At 33.8% G+C, this 21,096-nt stretch overlaps 1 pseudogene; it reads right to left on the reverse strand.

Annotated features, from left to right (window-relative positions):
* Positions 1 to 10,760: 10,760 nt before the first annotated feature.
* LOC136064161 (protein JASON-like) lies at positions 10,761 to 18,481 on the reverse strand (annotated as a pseudogene).
* Positions 18,482 to 21,096: the final 2,615 nt, after the last annotated feature.

Consider the following 21,096-nt stretch of genomic DNA (forward strand, 5'->3'; position numbering starts at 1 on the left):
CAAGAACCTTCCTAAACTCTGCAACAGATCTGGATATCTTTAACAAAATCCCATCCAAATTTGGAGATACTCCCTCAAGTTGAACTTGGTTTCTTAACTTCCAAACCACATCACATATCATTGCACCATATAATAAAAACTCTGCCTTACTAATTGAATTCAACCTAAATGTATCCGGAGGGGAGAATAAGGTTTGAATGCATTGGGAGGAGGAAGAGAGACCCAAACCATCAAATCTGAACCCCTAATGGCTGTTGAACCAAATAGCTTTAGTCAATGGGCACATAACAAATAAATGGAGACAAGTCTCTTCTTCCATGCCATAAAATGAGCAAGACGTGTCTCCAATATTTATATATCTAGCCAAAAAGGATTTAGTAGGGAGACAATTTGCTGCAATCCTCCATAAATGCATTTTTATTCTCTCATGAATCTTGGTTTTCCAAATTTCTCCCCTAGACACATCTTGACTAGTAGGTGGGTTCTTTCTCTGGCCAAGCCAATAAGCTGATTTCACTAATATTTGCCCATTAGAAGTGGCAATCCATATCCACTTGTCTGCTTGTGAGTGAAAGGAAATAGGAATTCTTTGAATAGCTTTAACAGTTTGTTCATTAAATAAGTTTTTGAGCTTATGGCAGTCCCACCCCCTATGACTTGGATTAATGAGTTGAGATACAATCAGTGCATTGTCTGGATTAGAGCCTTCCTTTGGGCAAGGGATGAAAGAAGATATATTAGGAATCCACGAATCCAACCAGGTTCTAATAGAATTCCCATTACCAACTTGAAAGCAAGCACTTTGAGCCATAAGATGTTTTGTACCTTCAATGCTTCTCCAAGTGGGGGATGATCTACCTGCTGTTTGGTGGTTCAACTAGTTGGATCTAACCTTATATTTTACTCTCAATAACTTAACACAAAGACAGTTTTTTTTTTTTTTTTTTTTTTTTTTTTTCAGTATCCACGCATTGCATCAAGGGCACATCACATTCTCTCAATAACTTAACACAAAGACAGTTTTTTTTTTTTTTTTTTTTTTTTTTTTACAGTATCCACGCATTGCATCAAGGGCACATCACATCATTGGTTTATGATTTTGCATTTAACTCAATTTTTCCATTTTTGGTAAAATTTTGATATTTTGCCACCTAATCTCGTGATTAGTGCAAATTAAGGTTTTGGATGGCTTCCTAGTTGTCCTAGGGTTTTACCTTTTTAGTATTTATATATTTTGTAGCCTTCAAAGGCAAATCAAATTATTATTAATAAAATTCAAAGTTTTTCTCTATCTAGTGGATTTCAAATTTATCACCCTGTGGGTTCAATGGACCCATCGTGAATTCGAAGTTTATTAATCTCGTGATTAGTGCAAATTAGGATTTTAGATGGCTTCCTAGTCATCCCAGGGTTTTACCTTTTCAATATTATATGCTTTGTAGCCTTTAAAGGAAAATTAGATTATTATTAATAAAATTTATAATTTTTCTCTATCATTTTCTTTAGTGGATTCCAAATTTATCACATAGTAGATTCAAGGGATCCATCGTGAATTCGAAGGTTACAACCAAAAACTAACAACTTAGTTTCTGCTCCATCAAAAGAAGTATCGTATGTACTTTCTTCAGACTTCCACGATATCAAATAATAAGTTAGGGGAAATTACATTTTACCCACCTGTGACTTGTCCAAAAAACACTTTATCCATCTGTGGTTTAAAAAATGGCACTTTACCTACATGTGGTCTAATCTGTTAACCAAACATTACCCACCTCTGTCCTTGCTGTTACTCTAACACTATTCCACTAAAAAAAAACAATAGCAATTGAATCAAAACACTTTCCTGAGAAAAAAAAAAAAAAAAAGCTTCTCTTTACCCGAACACCCTTTGTTTGAGATTGTGATCCACTCCATCAAGATCAACCCGTGAAACTCTCAATATCAAGAGAAGATGGCAGTCCAATCAAAACCCATGTGAAGGATATTGAAGATTTTCTCTCTTGATTTAAACAACACGTACGATTTTGATAGTTAGGGTTTTGGATTTCTTTTTCAAAACTTGCAGGTAGATTTTTTTTTTTTTTTTGAAAAAAAATTGCTAGTAGGTTACTTGATAGATTGTTGGTAGATTACTTGATTTCTTGGTTCCTATTGCACCATGTAAACCAAACACTCATAAGCTCCTTCATATTTGTCTTGTTAATAAGTCGAAGACCAATTACTGAATTGCTTTCTCATAAGGCTCTTGTGTTGGTCTATTTACGGCTATTTTCTTGTAGAATTTTCCAATTTATATAATAAAAAAAATGACATTGGTCCATTCCCATGTGATTGCCTTCCACGACAGAGTTCAGTTTTAGAATTACAAAACACATATTGTTCTTTCCCAATTTCTCTATATTCCCCTTATTGTAAATTTTGGTTTTTGTTTGTTAGTAATACATTATAGCTACCTTTAACCCTATCACAAGGGATGACAAAGTGCATATATCTATAGAGAAAACAGAGAAATATTACAAATGATGATGGTTTTGACCTTTCAAAATATTTTGTTCTTTCTATGGTAAGTTCATGTTGTTTGTTCTTCGCATTATATCATTTGAATTTGGGGTGAAATAACTAGTGATATGAAGAAAAAAGAGCTGGGATTGACATCCAAGATTTTGCTTCATTACCATACATGTATTCATGGTTCAAAATTTTTCATGCATTTATGGATTGAATTGTTTTGTTGAAATTCTTTAAGTAAAACATATCATGTTCTAAGGATGACTTTCTATGTCCAGCAAACTCTAGGAAACCAAATTCATTGCCCAAATATGATTTATGGAGGCTTCCATTTCCATGTTCTCTAGCAAAATCACCGCATTATAGCTAATTCAGAATTGCCATTATGCTAACTTATTCTACAATCACAATCAACATTGCCTTGAGTTCTCATTGGAACTTTGGGTTTGGGAATGAAATTGGGTTTGTGCTATACATTTGTGCTGGATTTATGTTCCTAATAGGTTATTGATAGAAACACTTGAAACATTTTTTTTTTCTAGAAAGTATTATTCTTTCATTTCAACTAATGGGAATTTTAGTAGTTGAAAATTTCAATTAATGTCTACTCTAATGATTGCTTAAAACACAAAACAAAGACTTTTTTTTTTTTATAAAATATGCATATTCTATTGGGAAATTTTTTTTTTTTTTTTCAAATTGCAGTAATTTTAGTGAAGGTTTCTTGAGCAACTTATGTAATGTCTTCATCAAGTGGCACTTATTCTACATCAACTCATTTTTACCATGCTTCAAAGGGAAAAGTTAGCTAGGGAAATGGAAGAAAAAACTACTAAGAGGGAAATAAGAGCTCGTGAACAATATGTAGAAGCTAGGGAGAAAGCAATGAGGGCAAGAGATAATGAGAGATTGTGCAAGCTTGCAATAGTGGTGTCATGGGAATTTTTTGTGTTTGTAATCTTGGTTTTTTGTTTTGCCTCAATCAACAAAATAGAATTTAAGAGATTTAGGTCTAGCATGATGGTTATGTGTTTGTTTTGTTGAGGTTGGCTAGATCATTGAGCTTAGTTCATTGTCTAAGTTGTATTTTTTTGTAGGTTGAATGCTCAAATGGTCATTTTGTAAGTTGTATTGTTGTAATATAACAACTTTGGTAATAGAATCACCTAATTTGATTGTTGGTAATAAATTGATGGTATTTGTAAATTGATGGCACTCAACTATCATAACCAAACATTTTGGAATGTTCATAACAATACAATATTGGCACATGCCAAAACTTGTCAAAAATGGTACATGCCAATCTGTCATTACCTGGCACATTGCCAAAAGTTGATATATTACCAAAATATTAATAATTCTATCATGAATGGCACATTCCAAAATATAACACAACAATATATTACCAAAATATTACAACCTTTCCACCTTAATAACGAGATTACAACTAAAAGTAAAAACATTGTTTGACAAAAGACGGACAAACACATCTCCTAACCAAAACATAAAACATTGATTATGGCACTTGACCATTTAAACTACTAATTATACTAGGTATGTGGACCACCAAAAAAAAAATCTAGTCTAGCTTACTTCTAGTTTGTTGGTCATCATGTACTGCCCTTCCCACCAACCAGTTGAAACTTTGATGGTCTTGATGTTTTGCCCTTACCACCTACTGCTTTGGATTTTGTAGCACTTGATATATTGCCCTTTCCTCTAGTACCCATAGTAGTACCTCCACCATCTATTTGTCTAGCTACACCAGTAACAACAGATGCACCAACCACACTAGCTACACCAGCAACACCACTTCTTGGCTACAAAATCATAATCACAGACAAGTTAATTGAAGGTAAGATAAAACAAAAATTATATAAATAAAGCTACAATACCTGGGATGATGATGGTCTAGAATCTCAAGTCTCTCTAGGTGCATGAAAGTTTGGTTGACTAGATAAAGAGTACCAATAGGCCCTAGAGGCAGCTTGTGGAGTTAAAGCTCTGTTAGCTGGTTGTGAGGATGAAGGCTAAGATCTAGAGGTGTCAACAAAAGGTTGATATGCAAGTTGGGATGCAGGTTGAGTTGTGGTTTAAGGCCTTGCTTTGGTAACATTCTTCTCAATCCTACTTGCAGAATTAACTCCCTGTGCATATATCATAGTAGTACAAGTTACAAACATATGACAGCAATAATGACAACTTACAAACATATGAAGCAAGAAATGAAGCGACTAGGGTTGAACTCTAAATATACTTACAACTTTATCCTTTTGAAGCCTCTGTCTCCTCTCCCATGTAGTCTCACCAGTAGTGATAGCTTTGCAACCTCTTGAATTATGCCCTTCTTTATGATACTTCTCACATTTGATAGTTTTGTTCATTCTAGATAACCTATATGGGTTCCTTGGCTCATCAGGGGCTTTTTTCCTTAACTCGGGAGGCCTACCAGGTGGCTTGTAAACATGAGAGGCAATAGAAGCAGCATGTCCAGTTTGAACCCATTCTGATTGGCTAGACGTTGGTTGAATAATCTCCTAGTAAGTTTGAAGATATGTTTCCTTTAGGTAGCAAGGATGCACATAATCTTCCACCTTCTCTAGGTTCTTAAAAATTGCAGTAATGCCATGTTTGCAAGGCAGTCTAGTGAAATCCCATATCCTACAGCTGCATGTCCTATTTATCAAATTAACCACATGCCTTTCACGGTCATTATTAATTGCATACATGAACCTACCAGATGGAGTAGCACAAAAAGGTATACTCTCTAGTTTCAACTTCTCTAACTTGTCTCGAATATTTGTACACACTTTCCCAACATACATCTCTATATCTTTCCTCTTTTTATGGAGGTTGGTCATTAGCCTAATTCTAATCCACTCTAACATTGCTAAGATGGACTTGTCCCTAGCCTTCAAAATCATGGAATTGAATGATTTAGTAAGATTGTTGGCTAAATAGTCACTTAATGCCTTACAGGTAAAATGAGACTTAGACCATTGTGCAGTGTTGATGTTAGCAAGATACTCCCAAGCCTTAGGGTCTAGATCCTTTAATTCTTGCATTCTCTTCTCAAACTCCTTAATAGTTATGGCTCCAGCACATCTCCATAATGCATTCTTCAACTCTAACCCCTTGTGGTCAACTTTGAAGTTATTGTAGATATGCTTCACACAGTACCTATGCTTCACAGTTGGAAACAACATCTCAATTGTAGGTATAAGTCCCTGTTTCACATAGAATTCAGTAGAAAACAATATTAGTATGGCGTTGCTTTTACTATGGCATTTTTGTTCCTAATAGAAAAAGGGACTTTTATACTAGATAATATTCCTACGGTAAAAAATTAAATTTAAGGAGCCTAATATTATTGCATGCCCCCAGAATTATAGCAAAAAACCAAGATTCTTTGGACCAAAAAAAAAAGAATGAAAACAAGTAAAACAAAATATGGTGGGCAAAATCAATGAAGACTACAAAATTCAACACTGAGAAAATCAGCTAAACAATTCAATGCCTAATTGTTAGGGCCTAAACATGAATTTGAATATTTTTATTGCACAAGTAACGTAGTTTTAAACAAGTTTTGACACTCAAGTTTTGACAAATCAATACATATTTTTTATTTAATAAGTTAAAGACATTATCAACCATTGGATAACTTGCACTTTGAACAGAACACCTTCCTTATTACTTCTCAGCCATATAATATCCTAGTTAGATTATATTTAGTCCATGTTTCACACATAATTCAATATTAGTAATACGAATAATGAAAACACATGCATGTATTACTGAAGTGAACATACAAAGTTTATACCTTTTGCCTATCATTGATAAAGACAAAATTGAGTTCCTTTGAAATGGTGCTCCTTTCTCTCATAAGAGAAGTATATCATGTATTGGATATATGAGTCTTTTCTCTCATATGAGATCCCCAGAATTATAGCAAAAAACCAAGATTCTTTGGACCAAAAAAAAAAGAATGAAAACAAGTAAAACAAAATATGGTGGGCAAAATCAATGAAGACTACAAAATTCAACACTGAGAAAATCAGCTAAACAATTCAATGCCTAATTGTTAGGGCCTAAACATGAATTTGAATATTTTTATTGCACAAGTAACGTAGTTTTAAACAAGTTTTGACACTCAAGTTTTGACAAATCAATACATATTTTTTATTTAATAAGTTAAAGACATTATCAACCATTGGATAACTTGCACTTTGAACAGAACACCTTCCTTATTACTTCTCAGCCATATAATATCCTAGTTAGATTATATTTAGTCCATGTTTCACACATAATTCAATATTAGTAATACGAATAATGAAAACACATGCATGTATTACTGAAGTGAACATACAAAGTTTATACCTTTTGCCTATCATTGATAAAGACAAAATTGAGTTCCTTTGAAATGGTGCTCCTTTCTCTCATAAGAGAAGTATATCATGTATTGGATATATGAGTCTTTTCTCTCATATGAGAGTGGACCCGACCAAGAATGTAAGAGGAAAGAGTATCATTCTCCATGCTCTAGAAGTACAAAATACCTAAGAATTACTTTTTGTACTTTTTAAAATAACATTATTTAATGCACTGTATTTTAGATAAAAACTTGTAAGTTTCCAAAAACCACTCTCCTTAATTTAAACCTAAGTAAAAGAGGGGCATTGATTTTTTAAATAAAATAAATGGTATTTAGTAAATTTATTTTTTGACTTTTTAAAAGAAACTTCATTGTTAGAAATCTCAAAATTGAATAAATGACAATTTGGGACCAAGAAAGTATGTAAAATGAAATTTTTTTAAGTTGCATTTTTATTTGGATTCCTAAATATATAATTTTTTTTTCTTCAAATAATCAAGTGACTTTTTTTTATTAATCAAGTGTGTGGGTGCATTTTTGCGCTAGGCCAAGGGTGTCCGTTGTAACTTTAGGCATTTTTGCAATCCCACATCGAAGAAAAAGGAGGGAGGGAGTTTTCTTCGATGTGGAATCGCAAAAATGACTAAGGTTACAATGGGCACCCTTGGCCTAGCACAAAAATGCACCCACAAAGTGAATTAAACAAAAATATAAGTCATATTATCATTAGTAATTAAACCCTCTCTCTTTATATATATATATATATATATTTGGACTAAACAATAATACTTATTAGAACACACACGAAAATAATAATAGTATTTCTCTTTTATAGTTAAGCCCAAGATTTGGTCTACACCCTCCCAAGAAACCAACCTTCTGTGCATTATACCTTATATACATTCTCCTAAATTTTGGTTGGGAATTTTCATTATTCATCTCAGTTTGCAAAATAACCCTACTTCCCACATCATTCAACCTTATCATCTCTGTATAGTCTTTTAGCTTCCCATATTGCAACTTCTCATCCCCAGTAATCAAATCAATGGTTTTCCTCTTAGACCTATACATTGACTCACACTTCAGTCAACCTTAATTTTATCCTTCACATGGTGTTGCACACCCTCTATAGTCCAATTAGGGCTTTTGCTAAAATCCTGCATGTAGTTCTTAGCAGCATAGGCTTATGTTACTTGGCTGTTTTTAAGGGTTCTAGGGCAGGTGCACTCAGGTATCCATGTATTTATTTGGAAGGTTAACTCCCCACTAACTTTAGATGCATAACACCTCCACCCATACTCATTCTTGCAATAGACATATATCTTCTATTTCTCATTCAATTTGAACCAGATATCCACAGGTTTATGTATAGCATATTCCCTCAACGCCTCCCTAAACACCTTAGCGTTAGAAAACTTCATTCCCTTGCATAGCTTTAGTTTTTTCATTCCAGTTTGAACATTAAACACCTTCTCTGTTGAACCAGCAATTGGTTCATCATCATCAAAACCTATCAAACTTTCCATGTCATCCTCAACAGGTGGTTCAAGCCAATCATATTCATCCACACCATCAATTTCCCTAGCATTATCCATTTGTGGGGCATTATTACCTGCTGCATTACTCCTCTATGGGGCTTCAATAGTGTTGCATTACTCCTTTGTGGGGCCTTAATAGCTGTTGCATTACTCCTTTGTGGGGTTGCAGTCTCCCAAACTCCATTCCCCTCAGTCTGTGGAAATGTTGCAACTACATCGTCATTAAAATTTGGCCCTTCTAGCCCTTCCTCCAACCAATCAAAGTCCACATTGTCATTTTACTCAATTTTTGGCACTTTATCTCCTTCACCATCCACATTCACTTCTTCATCTACATCACTCACATCACCATTATCTTCATACTTTACATTACCACCTTCTACCACCTCTCCCTCCATACCATCAACATTTTGACCAGGTACTTCAACAGCAAGTGGTTGCTCACCACCTTTCACATATAATACCTACCTATCTACAGGCCATGCTATGTGAATTTCACACATATACAGCACCTCAGCATCCCTAGTTATCATTCTTCAGCCTTCCTCCAAATTACTTCCAGGAATTAGGTAATGATATGTACTTGTACGAGGCGCACCATACTTCTCACACAGTCCTTGTATTTCAAAAAAACTTAGACAATCAGGGTTAACATCTTCATATGCTATGTTGCCACCTATATATTCTAGGTTTGGGTTCCACACAAACTTGCCACCATAATTAATCTCAACAGTCAATTTGAAATCTGCCATCTGCATAAAAATAATTGCTTAAATAAAAATGCTATTTGACAAAAGAATAAAGCACAAACATAGCAGAAACAAACAAAAGTGTTTGTTTTGTTTTTGGGAGACAACCACATGAGAATTGACCACAAAGTCCACATTCACACATTTTTTTTCTCAATACAAAAAGATTCTTAGGGTCCACACAGAACACAACACAGCAAAGGACCAAACCACTAGCAACTTTTAGCTCATTAAACAATATATAAATTTCAGCGGTTGAAAATTTCTATAGGTTCCTAGCGGAATATGCACATTAAAAAAAAAAAAAAATCTTTGTTTTGCATTTGGGAGGCAACCACATGGGAATGGACCAATATCTTTTTTTATTATTATATAAATTGGAAAATTCTACAAGAAAACAGCTACAAATAGACCAATGCAAGAGCCTTATGAGAAAGCAATTCCGTAATTGGTCTTCGACTTATTAACAGGACAAATATGAAGGAGCTTATGAATGTCTGGTTTACGTGGTGCAATAGGAACCAAGAAATCAAGTAACTACCAACAATCTATCAAGTAACCTACTAGCAATTTAAAAAAAAAAAAAAAAAAAATCTACCAGCAATTTTTGAAAAAGAAATCAAGAACCCTAACTATCAAAATCGTACCTATTGTTTAAATCAAGAGAGAAAATCTTCAATATCCTTCACATGGGTTTTGATAGGACTGCCATCTTCTCTTGATGCTAAGAGTTTCACGGGTTGATCTTGATGGAGTGGATCGCAATCTCGAATAGAGGGTGTACGGGTAAAGGGAAGCTTTTTTTTTTCTCAAGAAAGTGTTTTGATTCAATTGCTATTGTTTTTTTGAGTGGAATAGTGTTAGAGTAATGGCAGGGACAGAGGTGGGTAACGTTTGGTTATCGGATTAGACCATAGGTATGCAAAGTGCCATTTTTTAAATCAAAGGTGGGTAAAGTGTTTTTTGGACAAATTACAAGTGGGTAAAATGTAATTTTCCTAATAAGTTATATTTGAATTAATAATAAGTTTTTGTAAGAAAATTTATTTTGACAAATTTAGATTAATAAAAGTATTAGACATTCAAAATTTCAAAGTGTAAGGTTTGCTCAAGTTTCAGTCAGGTAAAGTGTAAGCAAGGTCAATCAAAGTTTTTGTTTTCTGCAAAATTATGCAAACAAATGTGCCTAACTTAAATTTGATTGTCATTAGTACCATCTAATAACTGTTTTTAACCCTATTTTGTAAGTAATGACTCATCAATTGTACCTCTTCATTTTCTATATATGCATGTTTGTCCATATTCAGAATTCTAATTAACAAAAAACATAAGATAGTCCTGAGAATTCTCTAGAATTGCTAAATATAGAATTCAAAGGCTTTATGGTATCTTAGAGGTGATTACCGTTAACCAGTTGGAAACTATCTTTGAATGGGGGCAAATATCATCTTAAAAACAGCAACATTGCCCGACAAATGCTACAAGACCCTTAATAGTAAATAGCTAACTTCATAAGGCTTAAATTCAAAGGGGAAAACAAAATTAAGAACGATTCAAAACCAAAGAGCCATTGATGCAGAGGATTTTCATTACTTATGTACATTACAAGCAGCTCCCATGCTACTGAAAAGTCTATAACCACAAAAATAAGATTTCCTGAACCAGCACAATGAATCAATGGCCGGATACAAAACCAATACACTTGTTCAGTTCAACGATGTAAACTTCAATTAGGTTGTAGAAGACGCCACTAATTGGCAGCATATTGGCTGAAAATCAAACTCACACCACAATGGAGAAACGGCACCACTATCTTTCATCAGAATGAAACTACTCACTTAGGATGGGTTGAAGATTGCAACTGAGAAAGAGCCGTATCACTTTCCTCATTCTCATCAAAAGCTATTGGTTTTCCATAGACTGGCTTCCTGTAAATTGTACAGCTATATAATCACTGTCTATGAAGCAAATTTAAGATGCTAAAAAAAAATTTAATAAAAAATTTCTGAACTTTTTAAACAGGAAATCAGAAAAGCAAGCAGATGAAAGCTGTGGTAACTGTTAATCTCTCAGCTCATAACGAAAAAATAATCCATTTTAAATGTTTTGGAGTCTTTCCTTTATTTTTTTGTATTCCCAGAAGCTTCCCATATTTATTTTACATTATATGCAAATGACTTTGAATATCCTTATTGTTAGTGGTGAAGTTAACTTATGACTTACTACTACTTTGTTCACATCTACAGTTAGCATACAGCAGCTACAATAACATTGCAACCATCAATAGTAAGTAAAGATTTCTAATAACATCAGCTAACAAGAAAAAGTAAATTCTTTTGGTTAAGCTGAACTCTTGCCATAGTTGTGATATGTACATTCTTTAAGTATAAGGCCAACAACATAAACATCAGTGTTATCATACAAAACCACATTTAAGAATGGGAAACTTAGTGTTGACTTATACATAGAATGTGCAGTTAACATAATGCAAAAAATGGGAATTAGTATGCCCTCCCCATACAAGTCATCACAATATACCATGGTAGTCAAAAGCAAGCCAAATGCTCATCTAGCAGCCACACTAAGGCTATAAGGTGAGGAGTCTTTAGAGCCTAGGCAAGCAAGGCAAATGCCTTAAACAATGTTTAGGGCACTAAGGCAAGAGATTCAAGCACAACAAAACAAAGTACGCAAGTAACAGAACGATAAGGCTTTTATTTGATCAAAAAAATTAAACACAACTTTTAAGACCACAACAATCAACACATTGGTATTTTTTTTTTTTTCATTATTCTCTCTCTCTCTCTCTTACCTCTTTAATTCACAATTTGCAGAAGATTGTTGTAGAAACTATTGTTGGATTATTAATATACAGAAGCTTGTTGTAAAATGTATAGTTAGATTAATTAATTTATTGAAGTTTTTGTAAAACCTAATGTCATATTGCTTAATAGAGCCTAAGTTGTGCCCTATTTTCAAATTAATTAATAGGCCTAATTTCTTCATGCAAGATGCAACACATGTTCTTTACATTAGATAAATATGATTTCAGTATATTTAGAATTTGGCAGCCCACATCAATTGAGCTAATGCTGTTTTGACACCTTACACTCCAGATGATACAAGGCCTTGGCAACTTAAGGTCACCTTTTGCCTTTGACTACCTTGCAATTTACGTTCAAAAGCTCCAGCAATATAGTTTAAAAAATTACAGTCACACAGGACACAGTACACATCAAAGAAGGAAGTTAGCATACCTTTGAGTGATAACACTCCCTTCAGACAAAGTCTTTTCTAACCTCTCCTCAAATGGCGTGGCATGCCAACTCACTAGCTGATCCTGCAAAAACAAACAGCATTCCTTAAATGAAGCTTTTCATTTCAAAGGCCTCAAGCTGAAAGTAAAGAAACCACAAGACATACCTCCTTGTATTTATTGGTCGAATTTGGGATTCCATTCCAATCCCACCACTTCGGTGAAATATGAGAAGGCTCATTATCATTCCAGTGAGCAGCAACAAGCCCAATGATTGGCCTGTCCCCAGGAGTTCTACCAAAATGAGGTTTTCTAGTAGAAGCAGGGTCAAAAAATTTAATATTCTCATCCTGAATGGGTGGCAGTGGCTTCAGCCAAGCAGACAGGCTTGCTTCCACCTTCAACTCCTTCCCAGGCAAAGTTTCTTTTATCCCCGCTTCTGGCCTAGGGGTTGTAGTTTCGGGCAACTCAAGAGATTCTTTCAGCTCACCAGAAAGTTGATGATAGTTAGGATCTTCTTCCCTCAATAACTTCCACTGAGAGTCACTCTCAACTGGATTCATAACTGAATACACATACTGAGACCTGATTCAAGTCTTCCGTATGGTAAAAATGTCAATGTTTGTAGGAAAAACAGTTCCAGGTGTTTGCATCTCATCAGACAACTTCAATGAGGTTGGATAAGGTGAAGGCTTTGACACACTCTGATTACCAGGTGATTCATATCTCTTTTGATTTTGGCTAACATTTTCAGATGATGAGGAAGATGCGTCAAAATCACATTGAAAATGCAGACTTGCTCCTGCACTGAATTTCTGTGGCTGAAATCCAAGGTGAAACTGATATTGCAACGTTTTCGGTCTGATTAGCATGAGCTCTGACAGCTGTATTAACACTTCCTGTTCCACTGCCTTCAGTTGAGCTGACAGAGACCCTTCCAGTGTTATGTATGCTGGATATACAGCTCGAAGAGAAATATGGCATTGGACAAATGTCAGCAAGCTATTAAACTTGTCAGAGTGAATCTAAGTATTACCAAATAATTGGTGTCCACATTTCGTAAATATAAACAATGAATACTACCAAACAATTAGTGTCCTCATTTCAAACATAGAAACCATCCGTACCAGACCATAAACAAAAAGGCCAGAAGATTGAACTTTTTACTACTTGCTAGAAAACCCCTTCACTGGGATTCCAGTTTTTCTTTCTAAAACCTTTGTAAAAATAAAAGATAGAGATGGCCATAGTTTATTAACACCTAATGACATAAAGGACAGGTTGGCTTTAAAATATGGAAAATTCCCTCCCCATGACAGGTATGCTCAATAATTAATTAAAAGTATATCAATTGTTTCACAAACATAATCATTATAGAGAAAAGTACAACCTGCTAGGTGTCTGCTCTTGCAAACCTGATCCCTTTTCCCCACTCTTCACTAAGTTTAATGGAAGTAGCGGCCTGCTCAGGTTGCTTGTCTAACTGAAGTTTCTTGATGGATGTGTTGGGAAGCCATGAATGGAATTTTGGAGGCTCTGAATCTCCATCATATGAAGGTGAGAATTTTTTGAATTTGCAGATGCTTTCCAAATTTCTGCAGGGGTCTCCACAAAGGTACCACAAGCTTTAAGAAACCTGGCCTGCACAATAAATTTCATACAATCAAAAAGATACTTGTCAACAGTCAACAACAACCTTGAATTAAAGAAAGTTATACATTAGAGAAACCAATGCCCTATTTGAAATGAATGAGGACGATTTTAGTATTTTGATGATAACTCATGTAGTAGACAGATGAAATAGCCAATAGGTTTGCAATCACACATTCAAATCTGCTGAGATTACAAATAGGGAAGGGGGATGGTTCTAGCATCCACCACCCTAAAAAGTGCCTACAAAGATGAACAAAATTCAATAATCTAACCAAAAAAAAAAATATGGCAGGCCTTACAAACCATCTATACAACCAATGTGAAGCAAGAATTAACTGCAGAATACAAACACCAGAAAATCAGCTCTGACTACAGCTTTTATGCCACTTGTAAAATCCATATCAACGTGACTCATAAATTCCATTTGCAATAGCATGCATATACAAATATATATAACAAAAACAACAAAGCCTTGGTCTCAAAACTTCAAGGACAGTGATATGAAACCTCCTAAGAGTTGGAGACTAATATAGGTCACCGAATGTATTTTTTGTTATTCTATTCTATCCAAATCATACTTTCTATCACCTCTTTAATTAACATATCCTTTTTACTGCATTTAACAATTTTGTTTTGGGTTCCTCTGCCATTTTTTCATTTTCTCAACTTGAACTCATGTCAAGCAGTCCCCCTCATCTTTTAATTAATAGGAGCTATCCTATCTTTGAATAAAATTTCTTCATTTCATATCATATCTTTCTTGTATTTTTACTTATCCATTTAGCATTCCCATTTCAAAAATTTCAACTTATGCATACCAAAAAAAAAAAAAAACAAAAAACAAAGACACATGCAACCCAAAAACATTAGTCCATTAAGGATAATGAAACAAATGCCTAATAAGCAATCTATAATGAATAACTAGTGTTTTGAATCGCATGGAAAATAGTTATTAATATAATTAGTCATTACTAGAAAAGTAAATTATCTGGTTCAATTAATTTGTTGTGCTTCAAAACAAAATTAGACTACCATCTCTTCCAAAAGTGCAAAAGTACTATAGCACAAATGCATGTATAAGCATGTGTTATGCAAAGGCATAATTCTTTGCTTCTACATATAGCTTAATTCTTTGCTTCTACACTATGCTTATTCAAGGTTTAACACTATAAAATGATTAAAAACTTAAAAATGAACATAATTATACACACCTTCATGTAAACTATTGTTCAAACTTTAAAGAGAAAGTGTAATCTGAATTAGTATAATTGTAATAAACACAATCTTAATGACCTTTCATGTAATGTCCAAGAACAGTATACCTCATCCTTGAGTGCCTTGTGACTTTCTGGAGATCCAAAACCATGAGTTTCCCTATCAGCATTTGGAGAATCCTCTTTCTCTATTAAAAAATAGAACCAATTTCAAAAACATTAACAAATTCATAGCTTTAGATATTAATAAATAGATCGATGTACTTAAACAATTAGAACCAATATAATCAAAAACTATACAGGAAAATTTTATACCTTCAGATAGAAAAAGAGATGCCAAACAATTTCGGAATATCACAGAATCCTGATCATAATACACAGAGAAAAAAAGTAAGCAAGAAATCTCATAATTCACTGCTTCTCAGCTTGGACACTGAGCAAATGTACGCTGAAATTAAATTAAGCTTTTTGTTTCCAAGAAACTCAATTAACAAAGACATTAAACAGACAAATTTCTTTTCTTTTCTTTGATTTTTCCCAGCAGCCAAACAGAAGGTAAATTCAAACAATAATAATTTTAAAAAGAACGTAACTATTTTCAGAACTGAATGCTAATTCAAAACAAACTAGAAGGCTCAAGACTTAATCTTGTTTTTACTTCCCTCATTTTTCTGACAGAGGATAAAGAAATGCTAAAATTTTCTAAAAGACACAAGAAAACCTCTGTTTGGATGCTTAGAAAGAAAGCTCATGAAAATTGAAGAAACTAAAAGATCAAAATCCACCTTCAAAAACACTATGAACCAGCACCTACTACTACGTTGAGAAAAAAAAAAAAAATAGAGACATTTTTTTCCTGTTAAGAAATGAGAAGAATCCCCATGAGAGTGGAGTGACAGTAGAGGATTAATGTAGCTTAACTCACATATCAAGGGAAAATTTATAATACTCCTAATGATTGGGTACATGTTATCTTAGTAGCCAACAGGACCACTCTTAAAGCCAATAAATGTAGCTCAGAATATATGCTCATTACCACTTACCATTCATTAATCAAGATATAGGGATGAGGAAAAATAATCTAGGATACACAAAAGTTGGCAGATATTTAGACAGGCCAAAAAATATTGAATCCTACAGGGTAGGTAAATTGATGAAGACTATTGATGAATAAAATAATACCTGTACCAAATAGAAGGAAGGGTTAAACCAAAAAAAAAAAGAAAAAAAGATCTAGAGCACTAATTGCATTATAGTCAAATAAATAAAGAAGGGTAAGACATACAGCTTAAACCAGTAGCATTAGATTCTTTAAGTTTTGCAGCAATAATCTCTCCCATAAATGGACGAAACATTATTAGTCGAAACACAACCTGCCCAAATATAAAAACAATATCATGAAATTGTTTTATAATTGATGACATTACAATATAGATATGGCCATTGCAAGAAGATAGATCAATTGTGTCATAAAACAGATGGACACAAAATCCAATTGTACATAATCAAACACCACTATAGTCACCAATCCACTGAAGAAGGGGAAAATGGTGCAAAGGAAAATAAACAGGCCTATAAAAATTCTATTAGAAACATAAATGACCCATTCAACGATGTTTAAACACCCCATTAATAAAATAATAAATTTTGTCTTATTTGACAAAATTGAAGCCAAAATTACAATTCAGATTCACACACAATATTTTAATATAGGGAAAGGTTTTGCTGCATAATGGGTTATGCGGCAATAAAAAGAAAGCAACATGTGTCCAAGAGCACATGACCCTTGAATGAATACATCAAGAATCTTTTCCCTTTAATATATATATATATATATATACACATCACAACTATGAGCAACTATTATTCCTATGAAGATTGTGAACAATGATACAATATATGGTCAAATCTTAAGACAATAAGACTCATTCCCATGAATGAATACATCAAGAAAAATTTTGCCTCACTTAACAACTTAATGAGATATTACCTTCCACACCTCCTGATAAGGTAATTTTCCCCGTGATACTTAATACATCACAAACCAAAATTAAGGGTCTTACACACACAGCTCCCCTCCACTACCTGTTACCCCTCTTTGTGTATATGACGTTGTATACTTAGAATCAGAGAAATAGAATCTAGCATGAAATATTTGCACAAATTCTTACCCAGAATCTAAACAAAGTCATGCGGGAGAATAAAAAAGAAGAGAGAGAAAATAGCACCAACAACAATTGACTTTGCAAAGTGACATTTTTTCCCCTTCTTTTTGAAAGTACTGGAATTTATTAAAAGAGAGAAGGCACCTAAAAAAGTACATGGAGGGCATACACAAGGATCCTAGTTCACAAACGAGTAACCCCAGTTTATGCACATCCCTCCACAAGTCAAAATTAAGTCTAGCACAAATACAGGCGAAAACACTTTGATCAAATAGAAAGATACAAATGCTTAACACAAAACTGTGTAAAATGGAACTAAGCACTTTATAGAAAAAAAATAAAAATAAAAATAAAAAGAAACAAAAGGAGGTATAATATTAAGAATACAGTATAGGTCACAGCACCATCACTGGGAAAGATAAAGCCACCTTCAATAGATTTGACATCATAGACAGAAACACAGAGACCCAAGTTCGCAATAACTTTCATTACAAAAACAAAATAAAGTCAGGGCCTTTCAAATGTTGACAAGCATAGTTTATTGATCACGTTATAGAAAGAGGGAATCAGAAATAAAAGAAATCAATAATACCAAGCAAGACAAACCTTATCTAAGAAATTTTTTTCAAGTTCCTCCTCAATAGCTACCTCAATAGGAAGGTTAAGGAGACTAGGTGGCAAGCGAAATGTGCGCTCAATTTGGCTAAGGTAGAACATTTGGACCTGGTACAAATAATTTGTAATCCAAAACTGCAATCAACAAGAAGGAGGTGCTACATTACATAACATAGACTCGAAAATGAAAGGCAAAGATTTAAAAATATTTGCACAACTTGGAGTTATTGTTAGTTGTTAATTGTTACCCTCCCAGTAGGCAAGCACTCAAATACCCACAACTGGCTTCAGCTTCAGCAGCCTTCCCCTCCCTCTTGGGGTGCCAGCAGCTGAAGCGTCTTGGCCTTGGCAGCACGACCACAGCTCCTGGTGGAAGTGCACATTAGGTTGAGGCCCAAAGAGGAAGACCATGGGGTTGCAGGTTGAGGATCAAAAGGAAAAGGAGTATTTCAAGTTTTTCTAAAAAACAACTGCAACTCTCATAATCAACACGTGATCAGCAAAGAGCCTTATAGCTCAACTAGTTGACACCTTCTAGTGTTTTCAAAAGAGACATCTTGAATTCAAATCCCCCACCTCCAATTATCGAATTATCAAAAAGAGGATCATACATAGGATCATTCGAAGGGCACCATACATCGGATTGAGTATTTGAAAGATCCTACTTTTTTTTTTGAAAATAAAGAAATGGTAGTGACTTTATATATACAATAAACATTAGAATCATGAAATTATTCATGAAAAACAAATTTTTAATTCAATATATAGTGTATTTTGTATATCTTACATCACTAAATACATACTTTATTTATCCAAGAGTTCAATAAGTGATTAGTTGGAACTAAGTATCATAAACAACTATCAATATTTCAGCAAAGGAAAATGTTTTCCAAGTGGCACACAGCTCCAAGTTTGAGACTTTCTAAAATTTATAATGCACTTCCACCTGATTGAACTTTTTGAATGAATGAATGATTCTACAGCCAATGGTTCACTTTAAACTGTTTCTCAAAAAAGAGTGTTTTGCAAAGCTAATAAGCCAACTTTTTAGAGTGTGGAAGCAGGTAACACCATTAACATTGTGAACATCAGAATTCAGAAGCAGATTTCCAAAAAACCAAAAATTGATGTGACCTGCTACTGCGATGCTGGAGAAGCAAGGCCGCGACGCTACTCACTCTCGCCAAAGATTCTAATTTGTTGGAGGAGAAAATCGTTTGATTGGGAGAAAGCCTAGTTTATATACTTTTTGAAATATTATTTTTTTGAGAATGTACTTTTTGAAATATTAGATTAACACTGCCAAGGCTTTTTTATTTTATCAATTCCTCATAATCACATTTTTACATTTTAAATAACATTATATATATTTTTACATACTTTTATCTTTATATATATTTCAAAAAACTACAAAAATATTTCTTAAACTACTCTACCAAACACCCCTATATATCAACTTATTTTGATCGTGAGGGGCTAAAATTGTTAAAAACTAAATTTGAGTCATTAATATGACAATTATAGCCATTTGGAAATTGCTTATTTTCAATAATTTATTTGTATAATAGGATACCAAAAAAGTAAAACTATGAGTTTAACTTATTTCCAAAAATTGAGACAAAAAGTTTACTTAAAAAAAAATTTGAGACAAAAAGTTGTGTGTGGGACACGCAAATAGTAGATAATTTACACAAAAATTTAGCTTTTAATCGGTTGAAAATGCAAACTTGAAAAAATACAAACCAAATACATTGCTACGTGCAATCATGATTGGTATTAGAATTTTTACTTGATTAAGGGTGATTAGACTTTGCTTGCTGGGAGATAAACACCTTGGGAGTTTTCTTGAATAATTAATATAATATATAGAGCCACATTTTAACTCATAAGACTTACATCCAATGGGTATTTACTCAATTATGATATTAATACTTTTTTTCTAATTATTATTTAATATGAGATTTTATCTAGACATGTATACCTAACATTGCTAAAGAGTAAAGAGCAAAGACTAGCATGCATTACAAATGCCCATGTTGTCTAAGGCAGAGAGTTAAAATTCCATAATTAAAAAAAGAAAAAAGAAAAGAAAAGGTAGATGGTTAAAATTAAACATAAAAGTAATGCTATCCAAGAGCTTCTTTTGAATTCTATCATAGTTTGAGGTGACGCTTTAGCATAATTCATACGCTATTATGATTGAGTTCAAAGTTTCTCCTTGTACTCTCAGATTTCTTTTTTTTTTTTTAATTAAAAAAATCTACCAAAAAATAAAATAAAAACCCTTAAGGACATAACAATGATGATAACATTCCTATCACTACGGTGGATCTTTTTCCTTTGCTGCGCGGTTGAAACAGAAATAAAGTTTAGCATTGTATTCAAAATCGTCTTATGGATTATTGCATTGGGTGAGAGGTTTTGCATTCCCCTTATACCCCATGGAGATTTCTTCTTTCTTTTTCCTCTTTTTTGTGCATGTTTGTGCGTTCCATCATTAATAATTTTTTTTTTTAGATATATGTCATATGTGATTAGTTTACGTGGTCATCCCTTTCCTTTGTATAAAATTTTCAAGTCTGATATGGTAGAAGTCATTTCGGGGAGAAGTTCCTCACTAGTATAAATTATAAGAAATCATAGCCATATGAAGCGTGGAATAAGCTTAGGGCTTTGAACTCAAGACCTGAGAAGCCATGACTTTGTTATGGGGACTTTAATGAAATAATCAGACAAGAGGAGAAACTTGGGGGTGCTAGAAGGCCTCATAATCAAATGCAGCAATTTAGGGAGGTGATTGATGAACGTGGGTTCATGGACTTGGGATTTGAGGGCTCCAAATATACTTGGAGCAAACACTTTGAAAATGGAGTTTCAATTTGGGAGAAGCTTGATAGGTGTTTAGTCAATAATAGTTGGTTTATGAAGTTTGGAGGTTCAAGGGTGTTCCATTTGTCATGTAATTCATCGGATCATGTTCGAATTCTTGTATCACTATTGGGTGTGAATATACCTACCTGGAAATT

The sequence above is a fragment of the Quercus suber genome, unplaced genomic scaffold (genome assembly GCF_002906115.3).
Source record: "Quercus suber isolate HL8 unplaced genomic scaffold, Cork oak 2.0 scaffold_640, whole genome shotgun sequence".
Classification (NCBI taxonomy): domain Eukaryota; kingdom Viridiplantae; phylum Streptophyta; class Magnoliopsida; order Fagales; family Fagaceae; genus Quercus; species Quercus suber.